At 33.5% G+C, this 24275-nt stretch overlaps 1 pseudogene; it reads right to left on the bottom strand.

Annotated features, from left to right (window-relative positions):
• Positions 1–1571: 1571 nt before the first annotated feature.
• Positions 1572–20976, bottom strand: LOC145800047 (limonoid 7-O-acetyltransferse-like; annotated as a pseudogene).
• Positions 20977–24275: the final 3299 nt, after the last annotated feature.

Raw genomic sequence — 24275 nt, 5'->3', positions numbered from 1 at the left:
AAAGTCATTTAAAATTAAATAATGATTATTTACTTTGATAATCTTAATATTATCATTCTATAAAAGTGTTATTTAAACAAATATATATATATATATAATAATTTTATTTCAATTATTTATGTGTATTTTGATAATCTTAGTCCTATCGTGCCATAGAAGTATAACTAAAATAAATATATAATGATTTTATATTATATTAAATTATAACATGGTAAAATAACACTCAATTTGACATTAATAATAATAGTGAAATTAGAAAGAAAAATAGTAACATACAATTAAAAGTGATTCTAATTATTTAATTTTTTTTATTCATTTGAAAATAAAAATAAGTAGGAACGGAAGTTATAAAAAAAATTATTTAAAAAAATTATTTATAAGTATGTTGTGATTAATCATGTTGAGCATTAATTTTTAATTTTTCTTTAATATCTATTTTAAAAATATTTATACATATTATATATATATATATATGCATATAAAGTTTAAATTAAATATAAATTTTTCCTAATAAACAACTTCATATTAAATAGGAAACTCATTATAAATTAATAATAAAATATAAATAAGATAGACAATTTTAATATAAAAATTGAATTCTTGAATAAAAGTGAAAAAAAAAGTAGATGAAAATTAATTCGCAAAGTATTTTTTATTACATATAATTATTGTGGGGATATATTTTCTGAATATCAACACATGGCCAAGGTGACACCGACGTGTCAGTCGGGGTGCCACGTGTCCTGGTTGTGACACCGAGGTTATCTCGGCTAGGCCGAGGTTATCTCCGAAGATACCGGAATCTGGGATAAGCAAATAAGGGATAAGAGTCCTAGAATGAGGAAGGACATCAACCTAGATAAGGATGAAGCTCTTAGGGAGTTTATCTTTATCTATGGAAGAGTCCAAGATTAGCAGTAAACTGAAATCCATTGAAGTTAGGCTTCTATTGAGACTAGGCCTGTATCGACTATAAAAGAGAGGCACCCCATGGGTCTAACGTACGCATTTTATATTCCGAACAGTGAGTTAAGCACTTGATTTATCTTTGAGAGATAACTGACTTGATCGTCGGAGTGCCCGCGGGTGGACGAACCACCGCTGGAATCTCTTCTTTCTGTTGCAGGTCAATCAGATGCTATCTATTCTGCCAATGCTCTCCAGCTGAATACTAAATTGGCAGTGTAGTTAGAAATTCACTCACACAATTTTATTAAATTTTATTTATGGGTAGCTTAAATTAAGTAGAAATTTTTTAAATATTAGATTTTAGAAATAATTAGATATACGTGTATGTTACATGGTACTTTTGAAAAGAAAAAAAGGGAAAAGAACATAGAAATGTCGTAGGAGAGAGAAATTTTTTTAGAGTAAATACTACTTATATATGATTTACAAAAAAATAAAACTAAAAATTTCACAAATAATACTGAATAATTACGTTATATTTTTTAAACTAATTATATATATTTTTAAATCCCAAGAGAGGTAGCATAATTTATCCTAATTTCTATAAGGCCCACGAACGATACTAAATAATTTTTGCATGATCACATAAAGATTCTAAACATCTACTTGCGAGGATGGTAGTTGATAAAATTTCCAAGTTCAAGAGGACTCGGATCCAACAAAGCGAACTCAAGTAGCTCCGGATTATGCTCAAACACATCCATTTCTTCCTCACTCAGGCTAACCCATGCTTCAATTCCAAAACCTGACCCAGTATCCATCAAAAAAATGAGATTCATTACCAGTGAATCCTCTGCACCTCCTAGGCTCACCCAAACGGGCCTTCCCCACCCGAAATCAGCTTCATATATGCTCCCATTGCACACACTTGTACATGAAAAGTAATCAACTCCTTCATTAGAGTACACTTCACCCAACTCCTTGAGGCATTTTGTAACCTTGTGAAACTCTGTTAAAATTAATTTAGAGTTTAGTAAATAAACTAGATATATTCAAAGGTTCAAATCATGTATCAAAGTAACTCCCAAGACTCATGAAACACTGACATTTTTAAAACAAAATTGTATTCTTATGGTATATGTATTAGATATTCATATATAACTCGTTCATATATATCGATATTTCTTACGCATTTCATTTTTTATTTTAATTTTGAAAAGAAAAATGTTATATATAATTTTATTTCTTATCTAGAGATGACTCAACCATTAGGTCACTCAACTCGTTGCCTAAGGCCCATCAAGAAAATATGAAAAATATCTTTATTGCCAAAGGCCTCATTGCTTCAAAAGACCAATATAAGTACGCCTCATTTTAATGTTTAAATTATTTCTTTAGCCTGAGATCACAAAAATCATTGAGTGGTTACTTTTCTTATCTTATTTTATCACTCCAAGATATAAGTGAGTAGGCATCAGCATTTATGAATGTGAGTCATATTACTTTGTATCTAAAAGTAAGAAAATAATATACGAAACAAGATTATATATAGCATTGCTCTTTTGAAAAGTATAACATTCAAAGTCACGTATCCAAATTATTATGAAATTAAAATTGTAATAATATTTTCATATTATTAAAATATTAGAATAAATTGATAAATAGTTTTTGAAGATTTTTTTTAAATTTTTTAAACAACCCCCCCCCCCCCCCCAAAAAAAAAATAGAGAGATTAAAATGACTATCAAATTAACTTATTCACTAGAAAAACAAAAATTAAAATGATCTAACTTTCAAAATATTCTAGTCATACCCATATCTCGTGTTTTGAATTTTTTTCATAGTGTCATATTTCCAAATATCATATTCATATTTTGTATTTAAATGGGACAATTACAGTGCAGGTGTGTTACATAAAAATAATTACACATCAATGACAAATTTTATAATTTTAATTATTAATATTTATAATGTTTATTGATTTTTAGTAATCTGATGTTATTTCTCCTATTTATATCCACTCTTCATAGCCTAATGGTAAGTTCAAAGTAAATAAATTTCTAGATGAAACAAATTATTGTTTCCATCAAACCCTTCACAAAATCACCATTGATCTTCTTCACAGCATCCCTCAAACGCCCCCACCAAACTGTTGGAAATGGTTATAAATTCTGGGTAAAACCAAAATTTTTTTCTAAGTTTGGTCTATTTTTTAGGTGGATCCCGTGCATTGATTTTCACGGGTCAAAGTGGTAACGCGTTCTATGTCGCGTTGTGATTCACGTGGTATATTTAGTTGCTCAAAACCATTACCGAGTGAATGGAAAATTGAAACCAAAGTGTGCTCCATGAAAATGGAGTTTTGGTGGAAATTCCTTAAGGTTGTAAAATGGCTTGTCCCACATTGATTTGGTGGGAAGTTTTGAATGGGTTTATAAGGCTTGGGTTTGGTACTTGGGGTGTGCCCCAAGGGGTACCCAAGTGTTTTAGAGGGAGAGGTTATGGGCAAAATGGGCTAGACCCATTAGACCCAAAAACTACACACGCGCCGCCGCTGTCCGAGCGGGCTGGGCCTAGGCGCCGGTGCGTGGTATGTGGTGTGTGGTTTACATCCAAACATGGCCCTTCCCGGAATTAAACTGGTCCAGATTTACTGTACACCAAACAGGGCCCTTTCCATTTTTGTTATCTATTTGAATTCAAAACCAATAGGTTTCATACATATTCAATTCAAAACCTACAACCACCATTACATCTATAAATAGGACAGCCATCATTTGGATTTTGTAACTCTAATTTTTGTCCTTCATAATTCTGCAAACATCCTCTTCATTTTGCTGCATTATTTTCTTGTCAGAGAGAGTATAAACACTTAGTGTGTTCGTTAGGCAAACAATTTGTAGTGCTGCTATTGTTTGTAGTAGATCATTTTATCCTGGGAGATAGATGTCCAAATTCTAAAAGCACCATGGAGAGGACAAATCTGTCTTAAGGACACAGTGTCAAACACTGGACTTGATCAAATTATAATTCGAACAAATTAAATCAAGTAAGTTATTTAATTTATTTTCAGTGTTATTATTATTTATTTAAATCAGATTTTAATTTTTGTTTTTTGTAACAAAATAAAATCTTTTTTATTTATTTATTTTTATTTCGAGTTTGATTTTTGTAATCAAACAAATTCTCTCATTTTCTTTATTTCTTAATATTCTAGTTGTTGTTTTGTACACAATAGAATTTAATCATTTTAAATACAGTGAAGATTGTCCAACAATCTTAAGACAGACCCTTATTTTGTTTTTGGTATCTTCATTGTATTTAATTTTCTGTGTTTTCAAAGTAATATTTTGGTTGGAAAAACAAATAGTGATTTATGCTATTTGACAGATAGTAGTAATATACTGTCTCTTTTCTTTGACAACTAGTAGTCATATACTGGTGTCATTAACAATTGCAGAATATTATTTGGTGTTACAGAAAATTATTTTGGTATTTTATTTTTCTAGTTTTAGTAACAAGGAAAATAAAATTATATTATTTTCTAGTTTTAGTAACAAGGAAAATAAAATTATTTTGTGTTTTAATTTATTTTCTGGTTTTGGTAACTAGAAAATTATTTTGTGTTTTTTCTGATTTTTATAATCAGATAGTTTTGTGGTATTTTATTTTCTAGTTTCAGTAATAAGGAAAATAAAATTACAGTATTTTCTAGTTTTAGTAACAAGAAAAATAAAATTATTTTATGTTATAATTTATTTTCTGGTTTTAGTAACTAGAAAATTAATTTTGTTAATTTATCATAGTTCTTTTGACTTTATCGTAGTACATAGGAGAATTTGTTTCTGGAGTAAAATATTAATTTACAAACAAATTTCATTTTTATTACAAAGAAACCTTTGTGGCAAGTTTAGTTTCTTTATTGGTTTTTTGAATCATTTTTACATTTCTGTGTGTGGATCTGTAGTCGTGAATAGTTTCTGCATATGAGTCGGAATAATATATATATATATATATATTCACAAGGACTTTTGCATGCATATTTAATTAGTTTATTTATGTACAAATCAAACTTATTAAATGAAGGTATGTTTTGTCATTTTGGAGTTTACAATTCAAAACGCATTGAATTTTATTTATGAGTTGAGAATCTTTTTATTTCATGATGCAAATTTTGGGATCATGCATGATTAATTTATTTTGTTAATTCATTATTTTTAGTTGATACGTTTGATATGCATGTATGATGTCAACTCAAGTTATTTCTTAACAAAAATTTTATGTGATTTGGAATGTTAAATTGACATGTTGATTAATTTGAGTTTTTCCAATCAATTTTGAATGGGTGTTTAAACACCAGAGAAATTTAAACATGAAAATGTATGTAGTTATATCGTTCCATTTAATTGGAAAGTAAATTTAAGAAATCTTTTATGTTGATTTTTAGTTTATTTTGAATTATGTGACATGAGATATCGTTAATAATTATTTTACTTGCGTAGTAGAATTTGTTAAACCATGAACCATTTTATTAATATGGGGTTGCATCTCTTGCATTAGTTGAGATAATTTAATTTTCTTCTGTCACAAATATTTTTATGACAGTAACATTTATTTATTATTGAGTTGCAAGAATGTATACATTGAAATGGGTTTTTGAATTGTTTGATCCTTAGGCAAATTTTTTATGAGGATATGATTTTGTCAAAACATTAATTCTAACTTGAGTAGTCATAATTATTTTGGTTTTTTCTTGAATTTGTTTTGAAATTCATTGATTTATATCAGAAGTATTAAGGGTGGTGAATATGATGCACCATTAAATAAATTTTGTGCACAACATGGCATTATTCACCAAACTACAGCCCCTTATTCTCCATAGCAAAATGGAATTGCTAAAAGGAAGAATAGAACCCTAAAAGAAATGATGAATGCCATGTTACTAAGTTCAGGCTTACCACAGAACTTGTGGGGGAAAGCAATGGGGATGTTTGTTTCAGCTTTTCAGAGCCAACTTATGACTTTTAACTTTGAAAAAGTTATTTTGGACTGTTTGGTTAAACTTATTTCAAACAGTTTCTGATTCTAACAGCTTATTTTAACTCAAAAAAGCTGATTCTGAGAAGCTGCTCACCCCTTGCTTCTGATTATCAGCTTCTGCTGTGGACATGTTAATTTATGGTTATACTCTTAAATTTTTTTATTTTTTTTTTAAAAATAGAAAAAGATTTAAATGGACTATAGATTATTATTTTTTTTTTTATGAGAAATATAGACAAACAAAAAATAAAAATTAATTGAAAAAGCTATTTCACAGCTTATTTAACAAACACTACTCAGCAACTTAAATCTATAATCCAACAGGTACACCAAACAGATTAACAACTTCTGATTAAAGTCATAATCTATAATCTGTTAAGCTATAATCTATAAGATGTTTTAACAGCTACACCAAACGGGGCCAATATTGTCTGCTAATTATGTTCTTAATAGAATACCCCACAAGAACACCAAAAGCATTTCTTATGAAATGTGGAAAGGTCGACCACCTTCCTACAAATACTTAAAAGTGTGGGGGTGTTTGGCAAAAGTTGAAGTTCCTTGTCACGACCCCATCTCGCCCCAAATAGAATGATGCCGTGATGGCCAGTAATCCGAGATTACCGAAGGCCAACTTTCAAGATTCACACACAAACAGAGTATACATATGGGGCTTGCAAATGCGGAAGCAATAAATTCAAAGCTAAGTAGTCCATAAGAGCAGTGCATAAGTTAAATGGAATGACATACATCATTACATAGCTTTAATACAATAAAATGAAGTACAAAAATACATCTTGACCAAGAGACTTCTCAGCCATCAAATACAAAATACAATAAAATACAATTAAGAAGCATAATCTTCAAGATGTTGCAAAAGTGCAAAATCCAAAACAAGTAGCAAGTACATCTAGGCGTCACCGCCGTCCTACTTGACACCTACATATATATATAGAGAGAGGGGTGAGCTTGGATACTCAGTGAATGGTATAAATAATAAAGGGGTTTGCATGAATGATATCCGAAATCTTTATCAAATCAAGGCACATCACATCTTGTACAAAATCCAAGGACAAATCAAGTTTATCTAACAATCTTTCAAGTCTCAATAATTCAAGTCTTTCAAGGCTTTCAAGTTCCAAGGGGTGACATTAACAAAGGTTGTGCTACAAATGCTTATAGTCCCCTAGCACGTACGGACTTTTCAAGATTGTGCTACAAATGCTTATAGTTCCCTAACACGTACGGACTTTTCAAGATTGTGCTACAAATGCTTATAGTCCCCTAGCACGTACGAACTTTTCAAGATTGTCATTCAAAACAAGGCTAATACTTGATATACAAAATAGGGATCATCATTCATGCTTCACAAAATACTTTTCCAAAACAAGCAAGGCAAAACTTTATCAAAGCTTAATAACATAACTTTATTAAAAATACCACTCACATAGCTCTTCAGACGTCGGGGTCAAGGCAAGTCCAAGTCCTACAAACACATGGCAAAGTTTGTTGAATGCACTTTCAAACAAGTTCACATGCATACAGATGGTCTCGGCATCTTTCAAAACCAAGCTAAGTCAAAACAAAACATTGTTTCTCATATCAGGAAAACATGCTGGGCGACTACCAGGTCTAGGCCGAGGTCCCACACCTCCTTGCCGAGGTGTTGCCTCGATGGCCACATTCAAGGAAATGAGGTCAGGAAAATCTGGGTTTCCCTCTCTTGAAGAACATGTCGAACATGAAGAACATGAACATGAGGGAGATGAATGCAAGATCATAATTTTGCTATTACAAAATCTGAGATTTCAAGCTATGAATTCAAAAACATGGACCTGGGTACCCATATTCAAGGATCTTGCGAGAACAAACACAAAACATGAATCTTAAGGCAAACTTTCGGATCAAACAAGATTTTTTCTTCAAGAACACATGAACACTATTTTCTCTTTCTAAAACTAACTTTAAATCAATGCATGACATGTAGAACAGGTTCGATCGTGCAATGCAGCTAGATAAACCTAACGAACGACAAGAGTAAATCAAGAATCTAACCTCAGTACACGAATCTAACGGTTTGATCTCTAGGAATCAAGCGCGAAAGCCCACTCTCTCACTCTAAAACTTCTTCTTCTTCCTAGAGCTTCTCTCTCTCTACAAGGCAAAGATATAACACAAAATGTATATTTTTTGGGTCTGTCGGCTGACTTAACCCTCTGCAGGGGTACGTGGCAACGGCTGGTTGGTTCTACTAAAAAAGGTGACTGAGTGAAAAGGCAAGACTATGACAAAGTGTACTCAGTAAGCTAGGCGGCAGGAGCACTCCGACAAGTAACGACATCGGCTAACAACAAGACTTCGGCAAGCAAGGGGAAAGGACATCGGCTAGAAAGGACAACACTTGGCCTAGCTGTGCCACACCTTGGCCTAGATGTGCCACACATCGGTCTAGGTCGTACCAATCCAGGAGTAAGGTCACTAGGGTTCAAGGGTAACATCTCGGCCTAGATAATACACATCTCGGCCTCGGCAATGAACACCTCGGCCTAAATAATGACATCTCGGCCAATATGTCAGGGCGAAGGTGGAGGTCAAGCAAAGTGGTTCCAAGGAAGTTCTAGACTAAAGATGACATCGGCTAAACTCACACCAAGCAAGGTACAAAACATGCGAGAAACACTTAAGCAAGACGAATCAAGGTTTGCAAGGATGCAACATATCAAGACAAGATCATGTAATATATGCAAGCATGACTAGGGTAGAGTGAGGGTTGTTACATTCCTGTTCCTAAAAAGACTAAGATTAGACCAAAAACAGTACCCTGTGTGTTTATTGGCTATGCTCAGAATAGTAGGGCATATCGGTTTCTGACTTATAAATCAGAAATACCTGATATAAATGTGAACACTGTTATAGCGTCAATGAATGCTGTGTTTTTTTAACATGTCTTTCCTTACAAGAAAGGACAGGAATTAAATTCGCAAAAAAGAACTTATGATTGTACACAAAGTCAAGAGACTAATGACAATCAAACACAAGATACTAGTAATAGTCTCGACCAACAGGATTTAACTGATGATGAACCAAGAAGAAGTAAGAGAGCAAGAACTTCAAAATCCTTTGGTCCAGATTTTCTGACATACCTGTTAGAAAATGAACCTCAAAGCTTTAAGGCAGCAATGACAGGTCCTGAAGCACCTTTGTGGAAAGAGGCTGTTAATAATGAAATTGAATCCATTATGCAAAATCATACTTGGGAATTGGTAGATCTTCCACTAGGTTCTAAACTTCTTGGATATAAATGGATATTCAAGAGAAAAATGAAAGCAGATGGTTCAATTGACAAGTATAAAGCAAGACTTGTAGTTAAAGGTTACAGACAAAAGGAAGGTCTGGACTATTTTGACACATATTCCCCTGTGACAAGAATAACATCCATTCGCATGCTTATTTCTATAGTAGCGTTGTTTAATTTAGAAATACATCAAATGGATTTTAAGACAGCTTTCTTAAACGGTGATCTAAATGAAGAGATCTATATGGAGCAACCCGAAGGGTTTGTAGTGTCGGGGTAAGAAAAGAAAGTTTGTCGGCTTGTGAAGTCTCTTTATGGATTAAAACAAGCACCTAAGCAATAGCATGAAAATTTTTGATCATGCAATGCTTACTAATGGGTTTAAGATAAACGAATGTGACAAATGCGTCTATGTTAAAAACACTGACCAAGGATATGTCATAGTTTGTCTTTATGTGGATGACATGCTTATCATTGGAAGCAGTCAAAACACGATCAAATCAACTAAGCAAATGCTTAACAAAAGATTTGAAATGAAAGATATGGGGGTCGCAGATGTTATATTAGGAATGAAAATTACTAAAACATCTGACGGATATGCATTATCTCAATCACATTATGTTGAGAAAATTCTTAATAAATTTATCAAGGATGATATGAATTTAGCTAGAACACCTGTAGACGTCAATCTTTATTTATCCAAAAATAAAGGTGATGCAGTGTCTCAGTTAAAATACTCCCAAATTATTAGAAGCCTAATGTACCTAATGAATTGCACTCGTCCTGATATAGCTTATGCTATCAGTAAATTGAGTAGGTACACTAGTAACCCCGGAGAAGACCATTGGAAAGCGATCATTCGGGTTCTTAGATATCTAAGATTCATCCATGATCATGGTTTGAACTTTACTCGATATCTAGCAGTACTTGAAGGTTATTGTGATGCAAATTGGATATCGGATACTAAAGATTCAAAATCCACAAGTGGATATGTCTTTACTCTAGGAGGCGTTGTTGTTTCTTGGAATTCCATGAAACAAACATACATCGCACAATCTACAATAGAATCCGAGTTCATTGCTTTAGACAAAGCAGGAGAAGAAGCCGAATGGCTTCGTCACTTCTTAGAAGACATTCTAATGTGGCCAAAACCTGTGCCAGCTATTTGCATTCATTGTGATAGTCAATCTGCAATAGGCAGGGCACAGAATCATATGTATAACGGTAAGTCATGACATATTCGTCGTCAACATAATACCGTAAGGCAATTGTTGTCAAACGGAATAATCTCAATAGATTATATAAAATCTAAAGAGAATATTGCGGATCCATTAACAAAAGGTTTAACAAAAGAGCTAGTGTATAGTTCATCAAAGGGGATGGGATTAAAGCCTATTACATAAGAGTCGTCATAATAGTAACCCTACTTATATGACTGGATGTCACGCCCTCAAAATAAACCCATTATATAAATATCATTGACATGCAATATTTAAAGAAAACAATTCATTAATTCATTCATCAGAGTATTACTAAATAAAAGCATTCCATGTAACATCAAATTCAATGCCCTACGGGCTAACATCATTCCAAGCCAACACTTGGACACAAAAATATGAGTTCTAACTCAAATACAAGTAAAGCCCTAGGCTTGAATGTTTACATGTACTAACAAATAAAAACAATTAACTAAAGATAGTCTTCAAACTCCAAAAGCCAAATCCTCCCAAGCTAAGTCCTTGGAGGTAGCTTATCACCTGAACCTGAAAATGATGTTCCCGTAAAGGGTAAGCCACAGCCCAGTAGAAAAATACTAAACCAAATATAAGCATTGAATAAAGCTATAACATTCAATAGATGGTTAACCAAGATAATCAATTATAACTTAATACAGTCTCATGACACTAATGTCTATGACATGTTTCAATTCCCATTATTATCAATATGGCTCAGAACCTGGCCAAACTTACAACAGTGAACTATATATCATATTCACATTACTTCCAATATCACAATACTTCCAATGTCAACAACACAGATGAGACTCAGGCTCATATCAAAACACTTCATACTTCCCGTTTGATACACATTGTAGTGCTGTATCAATAACATGTAAAACACTTCAATATAATAAGCACACATAATAGTGATGCTAATGGAGTCCATCCCCTATCTCCTCCCAAACAAAATCCGGTTTAGAGGTCCATCCCCTATCTTCCCCTAAACCGTGGAGTACATCCCCTATCTCCTCCCAAACAATATGCATATGCAATGCTCAATCAATACATGTATTTTCTGTATTAATTCAATAGTCTAAATTTACGACTTAAACAAATTGATTAGTTTCAATTTTCCCTAATCCACATGCAATGTCTACAACAAACACGACTATCCTCCACCGATAGCCCAAAACAGTTATTTCTAGACTGGAAATAAATATATCAACAATTCAATAGGCGAGTGATTTAAATTATCCAACTACACCATTTAATCAATGAATTCCTCAATTTCATGAATTTAACCAAATTCCCCAATTTCCTTAAATTAATTATACAAATTAATTTATTAAAACAACTAGGGTTTTTCCCAAAATTACCAAAGTACTCCCAACATATCAAAATACCAAAACTTAGAACAAAACTTATAAGATGGAGTAGGAAATCCCTACCTCGAAGAAAATAACCCGAATGGAGAAGACGGAGATGAAGACCCAAATTCCAAAGTGCTCCAAACCACCAAACGTTCAGATCAAATGGAAGCCCTCGACTCACTCTATCTTTTTAATAAAGGATCTGGGGGTAGAAACACACTCTAAATAGATCAAACCTAAGAGAGAAGGTGAGTAGAGAGAGAGAGAAGTCGGTTCTAGGGTTTTAGAATCAAAAGGGAGATGAAAAATGATCCAGAAAGTCGGATCTCGGATTTTTATAACAGTCGCCCCGCTCGAGCGTGGAAAACCCCGCTCGAGCGCCACTCACAGACTCCCGCTCAAGCGGCCAATCCCCCGCTCAAGCGGCGAATGCACACTCCCAGAAGTTTTTTTGCAAACTGGTCCCCGCTCGAGCACCCAACTCCCCGCTCGAGCGTCACTCACAACCTCCCGCTCGAGCGGCCAATCCCCCGCTCGAGCGTCCAACACTACACAGGACATACTGGATGGGTGTATTCCCCGCTCGAGCGCCCAAACCCCCGCTCGAGCGGACAAGCCAAAATCTGGGCAACTAGACTTGGTTCCTAAGCTCAACCAACCTGAGACTCAATAAAAGGATTAAAGGATGTAAACAAGGCACATACAACAACCAACTCCACGGAACCTAAGTCCGGGTACAACAGTTAAAGAAAAAGGGAAACCGGGATCGCTATACTGGAGATCCCAAGAACTAAGTTCAAAGGGACAACTAAGTTATGTATGGCTCGCCAGAAATCACCAAAGGATTAAGTTCCTACCCATTCCTGTGGTGAGAGTGATATCTGCAACATATGTTGTATGCAGGGGTATAAGGATAAGCTTTGCTTTTAATGATTACTTATATCTTGATTAAGGCATAAAATCAAGACGAGTATAAGGAGATACTCACAATAAGAATCATCTATATGAGTGTCGAACTGGGGCCGGTTCTATGAGAATGAAAATGCTAAATTCTCTAGAAACATTCATGAAAACCAGGAGCGTTGAAGGCCAAAATGAACACAACAGTGAGAACCATGATATGTTAGAAGATATTTTGTGTGAAATCTATTGTCTTGGCTTACACAAACGGCTAAACAATTCAAGGCATCGCGTCCATTGGTTAGCGAGTAAGTCCGATAGGTTATCACTAGGGAAGGTTCAAGGCCGAAAACTACCTATCCTGATGCAAGATATTTTCGACTTATACTCTTTCGATAAATCTACATATTGTTGCATTTCCGTTGTCATCAAATTCCATTCATGTGGGGGATTGTTGGAAATGGTTATGAATTCTGGGCAAAACCAGAATTTTTTTCTAAGTTTGGTCTATTTTTTAGGTGGCCCCTGTGCGTCGATTTTCATGGGTCAAAGTGGTAACGCGTTCTATGCCGCATTGTGATTCACGTGGTATATTTGGTTGCTCAAAACTATTACCGAGTAAATGGGAAATTGAAGCCAAAGTGTGCTCCACGGAAATAGAGTTTTGGTAGAAATTCCTTAAGGTTGTAAAATGGCTTGTCCCACATTGATTTCGTGGGAAGTTTTGAATGGGTTTATAAGGCTTGGGTTTGGTACTTGGGGTGTGCCCCAAGGGGTACCCAAGTGTTTTAGAGAGAGAGGTTATGGGCAAAATAGGCTAGACCCATTGGACCCAAAAACCACACACATGCGCGCGCGCCGCCGCTGCCGTCCGGAATTCAAAATTAAACTGGTTTGGTTTTACTGTATATCCAAACATGGCCCTTCCCGGAATTAAAATGGTCCGGATTTACTGTACACCCAAACAGGGCCCTTCCCATTTTTGTTATCTATTTGAATTGTAATCCAACATATTCAAATCTATTTGAATTCAAAACCAATAAGTTTCATACCTATTCAATTCAAAACCTACAGCCACCATTATATCTATAAATAGGACAGCCATCATTTGGATTTTGTAACTCTAATTTTCGTCCTTCATAATTCTGTAAACATCCTCTTCATTTTGTTGTATTATTTTCTTATCAGAGAGAGTATAAACACTTAGTGTGTTCGTTAGGCAAACAATTTGTAGTGCTGCTATTGTTTGTAGTAGGTCATTTTATCCTGGGAGATAGATGTCCAAATTCTAAAAGCACCATGGAGAGGACAAATCTGTCTTAAGAACACAGTATCAAACACTGGACTTGATCAAATTATAATTCGAAGAAATTAAATCAAGTAAGTTATTTAATTTATTTTCAGTGTTATTATTATTTATTTAAATCAGATTTTAATTTTGTTTTTTGTAACAAAATAAAATCTTTATTTATTTATTTATTTTTATTTCGAGTTTGATTTTTGTAATCAAACAAATTCTCTCATTTCCTTTATTTCTTAATATTCTAGTTGTTATTTTGTACACAATAAAATTTAATCATTTTAAATACAGTGAAGATTGTCCAATACAAATAACACAACTCCTCAACGTCAGGCGTGCATTGCGCAACCGCACTCCAAATGAGATTTCCCACAGAAAATTCTGATAGATGTAACAAACTTTTTCTTCTCAAATTCACAGCAAGTGAGAAAACAGAATGCCTTTGCAACCCATGCCTTAATTTTGACGCAGCCATAGCAGACTTCCAAACACTACTAGAAAAAGGACCTTTTGCTACTATATAATTTGTGACCACTTGATTTGCCGTCGCAAATAACCAATTTATTCCTCTGTTACCCGTTTTCCTTCCTTATATTTGCCCTAGTTTTAGAAAAATTAAAACACGGATTGTTCTTTCTCTCTTTCTCCCTCTCTCTCTCTCGCATTACAGACATGCATAGCTCTGCTCTCTAGCTCTTCCGCTCGCCATTGTCGTCTGAAGATCTCCATCGGTATGAATCGCTCTTTCAATCTCGCTCTCATTCTCTGTCTCTCAATCTCCCTCCCAATCTCTATCTCTCAATCTCTCTGTCTCGCTGTCTCTCTCTCTCTCTCTCTCTCTCTCTCTCTCTCTCTCTCTCTCGTTTCTTGAGTTCTCAAGCTTGTAATATACTTGTCAATTTGTTGAATTTTCAGGTGATTTCATTGCAAATTAGGTGATTTCATCGGTGTCTTGTGAGAATAGAAGTAAATTTGCAATCCTCAACCTCCTCTATCGCCTCTGCTTCTCTCTATCTGACTTAGGAAATCTAGGTTTTCAATTATTTGCTATTCTTTCTTTTCATCTGAATGTTTCTATCTATTTTCAATCTCTATCTTGATCTGAGAACTTGTTTAGCTCCTTATGTGATTAGATTGATCATAAACGTTTGTTTTTCCTCAAGTGAGACTTGAATCTCAGTTCGTTTACTGTGAAAATGTTATAAAACGAGAGCAAAAAAAATGTATTTTTATTGTTTTTTTTTTCATTTTTTAGAGTCAAAAACAATACTATAACCAGATTCAGAAATTATTTTTTTCTTTTCTGTTCTTTTTTCCATTTAGTTCAGGAATACTGAATAAAACTGACAATTTTCCTATCCTTCTATCAATGTTATAGCCATATAGATACACATTATTTATATATATATATATATATATATATATTTAAATTCACTTTAATGCACACCAAATGCTGTAATTGTTTAAAATGCTTAATTTTGCTGACTGTTTCCGTTCTAACTTGAACATCTGCATTCCGTTATGTACAAATTATGGCTTTTTTCTTATGTTTTTTTTTTTTTGCCCCTTAATATGATGTTTGTGCTGAAGAAAAATGATTTTTTTAAAGCTTTTTATATCATTTATTTTCATTTATGGAAGGGAAGAAGAAAAATAGTAAATAAGGAAGCAATTCGATTAGTTTTTGTTCTACGATTCATAGCCACGTGACATTTATGACAAGTGTCTCTGCTTCCTAGCTCATCCTAGTTTCTGTTAGACCATCCTTGCTCATTTTGAATCTTGAAAAATTCAGAACTTGACCTTTGCTTTGTATTTTTTCCTTTAAATTCTTTATGTGCATGGTACTTTATTTTTATTTTTACTGTGATATGGTGGTCATCTGGCTAGTAAAAGTATATCTTATAATTATTTCCTCATTTGACATCTTGGGGATGTATTTATAATGGTACATTATTAGTTAAATTTATTTGATAAGTGTGCCTCAATTTTGTGTGATTCTTGAAGAAAGTTTCTTAGATGTTTCAAAATTAAAATTTTAGGTTGTTTTTGCATACAATAACTTAAATGAATGCTTTAGATGTAATGAAAAATTAATACTTTTGTGAGAGTTAGGCGTTGCATTAAGGATTTTGCTACATCTCGTGTTCATCTATGAATGTTTTACTTGGAAACCTGCAACAAGAATGGTTCGTGTCAACATTTGATTTTCTATATCGGAGGCTATCGGAGGCCATTGTTCATATCTTTAATTGTGCCACCAAAATTCTCAATACATATCTTTCAATACTCTTTATATCATTGCACTTCGACCAATACTAATTTGTCTCCTACTATTTAAAACATGATAATTTTTTTTTAATCATCTTTTAGTTTTCAGATCTTCAATTGTCATTTAGTGATGTACATTATGCTTAATTGGGCATTACTGTTGTTGTTGTAATATATATTTGTGATTGCAGATTAGAAGAAGCAGATAAGGCAATGTATCACTATAAACAAGCTGATGTATCACTATAAACAAGCTGGTGCTATCAGACCCTGATGTCTTGACTAAAGCTAAAAACCTTTAGGTTCATCTGAGTAAGTGTACTGAGGCCAAGATACAACGAGATTGGAACACATTGCTGAAAGAAACCAGGCTCGCTATATCAGCTGGTATTGATTCTGCCCCACAGGTTAGCTATACACTTCAATTTCAGCCTTTAAATGTTATGTTCTGTTTTCAAGGTTTGGTGCCATAGCTATAGGCTTGAAACTGACATGAGTGTTTTATTTTGGAAACATCTTACATAATGAAAAATGTTGCAGATGAGTGTGTGTCAATGATTTTCTGAAGGTCATGAATTTGAGAAACCAAACGATGGCCAAGCTTTAAACCTTATGAATTCATGTGCAGTGGCAGTGCTTGAAGAGTTTCAGGATATAGTCTTTTCATATGGTGTTAGTGACGAGTACAGGTTCCAAATTCATTTTACTATGCTTTTCAGCTGAACCTTATAATTCTGCCCGTACATGTCTTTTATGTTAAAATTTTGACTTTCAGCTTTGTTTTGAAGAAGGATTCTCAACTCTGTCAGAGGCATGCCAGGTTCTCTTCTGTCATTTTCTTTTATTCACATGATACTGTGCACTTAGAGGAAATTTTTGAATGACTTGCATGAAGTTTTCTAGGATTGAGATCTCTTAGATGTTATGGTTATGAAATTGTGAATAGTCCTGTTAAATTCAAACACCTTTTGTATCTGTCTAAAGAGTAGCCTTGATATGTGAAAGTTATGCTGATTTGGTTTATGTGAGACATGTAGATCTTTTGTATCTGTCTAAATGCCTGGTCTGATTTAAACCCTCCCATCAAATCGCCTTCCCTGGTGTGCTTCTCTACTTCATTTGGACTACCTGTATTATTTACCTCTATTTGACCCCTGTCTTTAGCATCAGGAATGGAAAATGAGGACTGTTCTTCAGCCATTTCTTGTTCAGTTTTTGTAGTGATGTCTTCTTCCTCCTGAACTGTGTTCCCTTTGCTTGAACTTGGAACTGCAATTGTTAACATGTGGTCACTTGATGAGGATTTAGATAATGGCAATTTCTGATGGTTTTCGCATGGGGGTTCTCCACTTTCATCGCCACCTTGTTCCGTGCCTATTTTATCTAAATCTTGCTGTATTTTTATATGTCAACTGTGTTACAGAGTAATCTCAAGTAGAGTTCTATTTTATAATTTTTTTCATATATGGTCATTTATAGGCTTTATGGAAATAACAGTTCAAGGTTGATGAGTTTTAAGTTAAATTCTTTTGTGAGAAAGGAATGGCCCCATTCAATTTCAGTTGGACATTCAAACAGGAGCTTAGTTCTTCACCATATTTAGAGACTATAATGTTGCCTCAAGTTTATTTCTGCTGTTAAAAGATTAATGACCTTTTAAAGCTAATTTTTGTGGTATCTTTAGAAGTGCATACTTTTTTCTCCATGAGTTGAGTTTGTAGATTTAAATTCTGATGCTTTATCTAATGGCATGCTTTAACATCTTGCCTTACTTTCAGGTTGAGACTGGAGGCAATCCAGGTGTCCTCTTCAAGACGCACCCTAACATCAACAAAGAGCTGTTTTCCAATGGATTGTATTTTTTTCATTAAAGAACTTTTCCCAAGTTTTTAGTTGTAATAACTCACATATGATTCCAATTTTGAGATTCAAATGGAATGCTTGATTAAACTACAATGCTATACCGTCTAAATTCTTGTCATTACTACTCTTAGACTGCTTAACTCTTTTTTATTTTTATTTTTATTTTTTGCGACGGTAACAAGATGGTCGCCAAAAATCATGTTAGTGTTTTTCTTTGTTTTTTGTGACGGAAAAATAGTGGTCGCCATAAGTAGTTTAGGCGGTCGCGAATAATTTGCGACCGTTGCTTTGCCGTCGCAAAAAGTATTTGCCACCCCCACATTCGCGACCCCCATTTGCCGTCGCATGGGCCGTCGCGAAAGGTCTTTTGCGACTGTTTTTTTATTATTTGCGACGGTTTATAGCGGTCGCAAAAAGTGATTTTTTTAGTAGTGAAATAAGTCCCAACAAAGCCTCAATTCGAGATGGGTTTTTCACAAATGACAAGCTACCTTCTTTTTTTTTTTGTCGCATGGGCCGTCGCGAAAGGTCTTTTGCGACTGTTTTTTTATTATTTGCGACGGTTTATAGCGGTCGCAAAAAGTGATTTTTTTAGTAGTGAAATAAGTCCCAACAAAGCCTCAATTCGGGATGGGTTTTTCACAAATGACAAGCTACCTTCTTTTTTCTTTTTTTTTGGGTTACAGGAAAATCCTCCCACTCTCTTGCAGGTCCAGGGCAGCGCCTCTTGCAGAGATCACCAAGGTGTCCTGTTGTCCGTTCCGAGATAGGAGACTATAACCTGGGAACTTGTCCCAACCTCCCAAGTCAAGTTCCGCTTAAGTCAAGACTCGAGCAGCGGGGGAGCATTGAGCTCACACCAAGTGCTGTGCTAGCAACAACTTGAGACTAACCTCCTAACCACCAACTACGCCCAAGAGATTGGCCCAAAGGGTTTTGAACTTGGGACCTAGGGTTTTAACCCCCAAACCTTTACCAAGTTGCCAACCACCCTTTGGTTATGACAAGCTACCTTGATCCTAGCTAAAGCCGAGGCATCGAATACAAACCTTTTTGTGCTGTATTTGATTTGATTGAACATTTTGGGCCATAGAATCAATGTTGAATTTTTGGGTAACGAACAGGTTTGAGGGAAGAGTGAAGAGGCAATGAAACTGGGATGTGCTAGTGAAGGTCCTTGGGCTGTGCTTGCCCAAGCTTTCATGATTGTGGTGCACGTGTGGCCATCAATGATCTTGTGTGAACTGCAGATGCTCAGGGCAATTCCACCACATTCGAAGAGATTAACTTGAATCATTACCTGTCAGAATTTTTTTTTAAAAAGTAAAATTATTATTTTGTTCTTTTAATTTCTTCAAAGATAAAAAATAAGTAAAAATTGCCACTTTCCTCTAGACGAGGTAAATAAATTGAGTTTTATCTTATTGCACTGTATTAATACATTTTTTTTTTTTTTTTTTTGGGTCACACGGTAAGATGGTAATTGATTGATAGAGTTAGATAATTGCAGCAAGTTAGCCAATGCAATTCCATTGATTTGAACTTATTGATAGAGTTAAATAACTAATGTAGGCCGATACTAATCCATTGACTCCAGCTAGTGACCTCACTTCACGAGTACTTAAGTACACCTCACCATCACTGAGGCTTGGTTTTAGTTTTCTGAAAATTGAGTTTTTTTTTCGTATTTTTTAGTTTTAGTTTATATTTTTTAAATTTTAAGTAATTTCTTTTACTTTTTTGGATGCACCTTACTTAGATGTATCTAAATAGTAAAATATTTTTAAAAAATTAATAAATACACAAACATACGAAAAATGTACTGAATTTTTTATTTTTTATTTTTTATTTTTTTGTATTTTTTTGGTATTTAGTGTATTTTTTAAATATTTTTTTCACAAATGTTATACTTTTTAAATGTATTTATGTTAGGTGTGTCCAAAAATTGAAAAAAAAAAATTTCTTAAAATATTAAAAAAATTCATTGAAAATATTAAAATATGAAAAATAAGAAAGTAGAATTTTCTGAAAATTGTTTTATGAAAACTGGAACCAAACAAGCTGGCAAATTATTATTCCAAACTCTAATACAAATTATGTTTATATGATAATATTTATACTTAATATTTTATTTTGTAATAGCCATCGATTTTGTTTCCTCACTTTTGTCACTAGGATGGTAGGATGTTAATAAATTACTACGGTTGAATTACTACAATAGGCCAACACCATTATTTTGACTCGAACTTAAGACTTGACTTCACTAGCATTTAAGTGTCACTCGTGACTACTTGGTCCAATTAACAACTTTATGAAAGGAGTAAAAACAAATTTAAAATAGTAACAATGCGACTTTCAAACTCTCAGGAGCTACTGGTTATTACTTTGCAATGTCGACATTACCACATTCATTCTTGTAGTTGCGAGAGTTGGATCTTGAGGAAGAAGCTGATGCGTCGACCATGTATCGGGTCGACTGAGAATTTCCAACAAATGATAGTTCACCCGAACTTCAACATAATAGACCCCATCATCATTACAGTCGACGTAAAGATCATCTTTGATCTTTCCAGCAAATGGTTAAAAGCTGGTCAGGGTTTGTGCTAGTGACTGCTTCAGAGTATGTGATCTTTCAGAGATCAGATCAGTGAGGCTAGTTGTGGTTTGGGGGTTGAGATAGAAGAAAACCAAGGGAACATCAACACAAGGAAAGAGCTGATCTAAAAGGGAAATCTTGTAGGTTTTTAAGTGAGCAAGGGTTGGAGAAGATGGTTTTATTCTCTCTGTGGAAATGACTTCAACCTCCATTACATCTGCAAACAGTACATCAGTTAGCTCAGAACATTACAGGAAATTCAAATTTTAGCGGTGTTTTTAAAACACTGCTAAAAGCCTGAAAAACGCCGCAAAATGTTATAGCGACGTTTGAAATTTTCATCGTTGATATAGCCGTCACAATAACTTTACAACGTTTAAACACTGTTGCTAAAACTATTAGACGGCATTTTTTAAAACTCCACAAAATTTTTGACATTCACTTTTGTTTCCGTCACAAACTAACATGCGGCGTAATCATGATATTATTTAGTGACGTTTTTGAAAAAATGCCACCTTTCTTTTTAAAAAAAATTTCTCTCGTTATGATGTCATCATGACGTCATTTAGTGGCATTTTTAAAAAAGCGCCACCTTCCAGCATTTCAGAAGATATGCACTAAGAATCAAAAAAAAAAAAAAAAAAATTAAGAATCAAAAAGAAGATATGCACTAAAAGATTCAATACAGTTATGAGGCCCCCGTTTGCCAAGATTCTGAAACACAGCAGAAGTCAAAGAATTTAACTAAAGAAGGTAGCTTGAAAATTTAACTACGAACACAAATGACTCAGATTCACATATCCATGCACCAACCATGCATCAAGCTAATTAAAATTTTTATACATCCAATATATTGTAATCAACACATCATAATTTTATACGGAGTTGGAAAAAAAGTACATAAAAGTACTCAAACTCGTCTATGAACCAAATTAATTGCACATTTCATGAGATTTTTACTACACAAAATATATGTACTCTTCAATTCACGTGCTTGTTGCATCCAACTTCTCACGGAGCTCAGATGCCTGAAACAATCAACCATCATCGACTAAATTAGACACGGAATATGTCAACAAAAAAAGAAAACAGTTCAATTCATATGAATATAAGGATTACTTTTGAAATGGTTTTCTGGGAAGCAAAAGCAGCACGTACAATACGAATATAAGCTTGAAGTACAGGATAAAACATGTAAACAATCGTTAACTATCTATTTAGATAAAATAAATAAAAAAAAGTAATCAATTTGTGCTACTAATTTTATATCTCAAATGAACAGAGTATATACACTTATGAGAGTATCATTTGATCCTTAGTCTCAACTCTGTCATTGATTTCTCTGGATCTCTACCCTACCAAACTTCATAGAAGATAAGCAAATTATGCTCAACTTGATACCTTTACAACGTCAAAACTAATTTCAAATTAATTAATCAGGCACTGACAAGTTCTGATGGATGAATGATGTCCATAGAGCACATCCAACATCCCATGAATTGATACCTACCCCACACATCCAAAACAGCTTGAAGATTAATTATTGAGACATACAAAAACTGTTTGCAAAAACCAATTCCAAATTGAAGCAGAAACTCACAATGCAGCAAAATATGGTCAACTATCTATCCAATCCTATGTGATTGAGATGCAATATCAAAAAATATGGCATTTTTTTTTTTTTTTTTTTTTTTTTTTTATGTATGAAGGAAATAAAGGGGCATGAAATGAAGCTCTAGAGCCAACTTCCACAAAAACGTTTTATCAAGAACTCATTTGTTAACATTGTAAATTTATGATTTATGCTGATCAGGAATTTCAATGTTAGAAGGTAAACAACAGGTTTGATTCCATGTTCTTTCAAAAATACAATTGCAGGTGCAGATTATTGGAAAAAATGGTGTTTTATATGGCTTATTTTGGGCCAACTTTGAGGCCAAAATTGAGTGGGCCCCAAACGTCTTTTGGGGTGGGTCTGAAGAGGTGATGTATTCCTTCCCGCGTGGCAAGTCATACGGTGAAGACGGACCGTCAAAACCATTTATGAGTGAATGGAAAGTTGACGTCGTTTTCGGGTTTAACATTAATTTTTTAGACAAAATTCGTTTGAATTTTTTCAATAAAAATTATTGTGGGAATCTAATTTTAAATAAATTTATGTTTGGTTTCCTTAAGTGGTTTCTTAAAATTGATTAAACTATTTAAATAGTTTAATAAAAGCATCCCAACAGTTTTGAAACTGTTACAACCAATGGATCATTTTTTAATTTGTTTGAAAATTTGGTCTCAGCAACGGTCAAAATTGTTTGACTTAAGAAGTGCACATGTTCATTTGAAACAAATCTGTTCAAAACAATTGGGCACCTGTTCATTTCCATATTGCACCTATTCGGGTCTATTGTAGTTGCCTATAAATACATGGTATTTCCAACAGTCTTGGGGATGAAAAAAACAGTCTCAAATTATGTCTTTTTGCTGTCCAAATTTATTTTAGTGCATTATTCTTCATTTTAGATTTAAAAATAAATATTCAGAGAGTTAGATCACAGGTTTGGTTCGCCGAACAATTTGCTTTGGAGTGCTACTACAAATTGATTAAAGATCATTGTATCTTGGGAGATAAACGCCACTCAACCGTAAGCACCATAGCGGGGCGAATCTGTCTTAAGGACAGAGTGTCACACACTCGACTTGGTCTTATAATTTTTATTTGGTTCGACAAAATAAATCCGGTATGTTATTTATTTATTTTGTTTGAATTTATTTCTAGTTATTTTATTTACACAGAAGATTGTTCCAACAATCTTAAGACAGATTCGAATTATTCTGTTTACAGAATTTTTCGTTTATTTCCTTTTCCTTTCCTTCTTTTAAAAAAATTATTTTCTGTGGATTTACAAAATAATATTCTGGTTGAAAAAACAAATAGTGATTATATGCTATTTGACAGATAGTAGTAATATACTGTCTCTTTTCTTTGACAACTAGTAATACGATACTGGTGTCATTAACAATTCAGAATATATTTTTGTGGAATTTTGTCAGAAAATTAATTTTTGTTTTTAGAATTTATTTTCTGAGTTTTCATTAATTAAAATTCTGTTTCAGTATTTTAATTATTGAAGTGTAACAAGAGATTTAAATTTCGGTGTGAAATTAATTTGGTTAAATAAAATTTTATTTTATTTCCAAATTAATTGAAAAATAAAAGTTATATTCTTATTTCTTTTATTTTACAGAATTTAATTTCTTGTGTGGAATTAATTTGGTTAAATAAAATTTTATTTTATTTCCAAATTAATTGAAAAATAAAAGTTATATTCTTATTTCTTTTATTTTACAGAATTTAATTTTCTGTGTGGAATTATTTTGGTTAAATAAAATTTTATTTTATTTCCAAATTAATTGAAAAAATAAAATTTATATTTTTTATTTCTTTTATTTTACATAATTTAATTTCTGTGCAGAATTAATTTGTTTAAATAAAATTTTAATTTATTTTCAAATTAAT

The sequence above is a fragment of the Camellia sinensis genome, chromosome 9 (assembly GCF_055761805.1).
Source record: "Camellia sinensis isolate YWXY chromosome 9, ASM5576180v1, whole genome shotgun sequence".
Lineage (NCBI taxonomy): Eukaryota > Viridiplantae > Streptophyta > Magnoliopsida > Ericales > Theaceae > Camellia > Camellia sinensis.
This window is presented reverse-complemented; position numbering and strand designations above follow the sequence as displayed.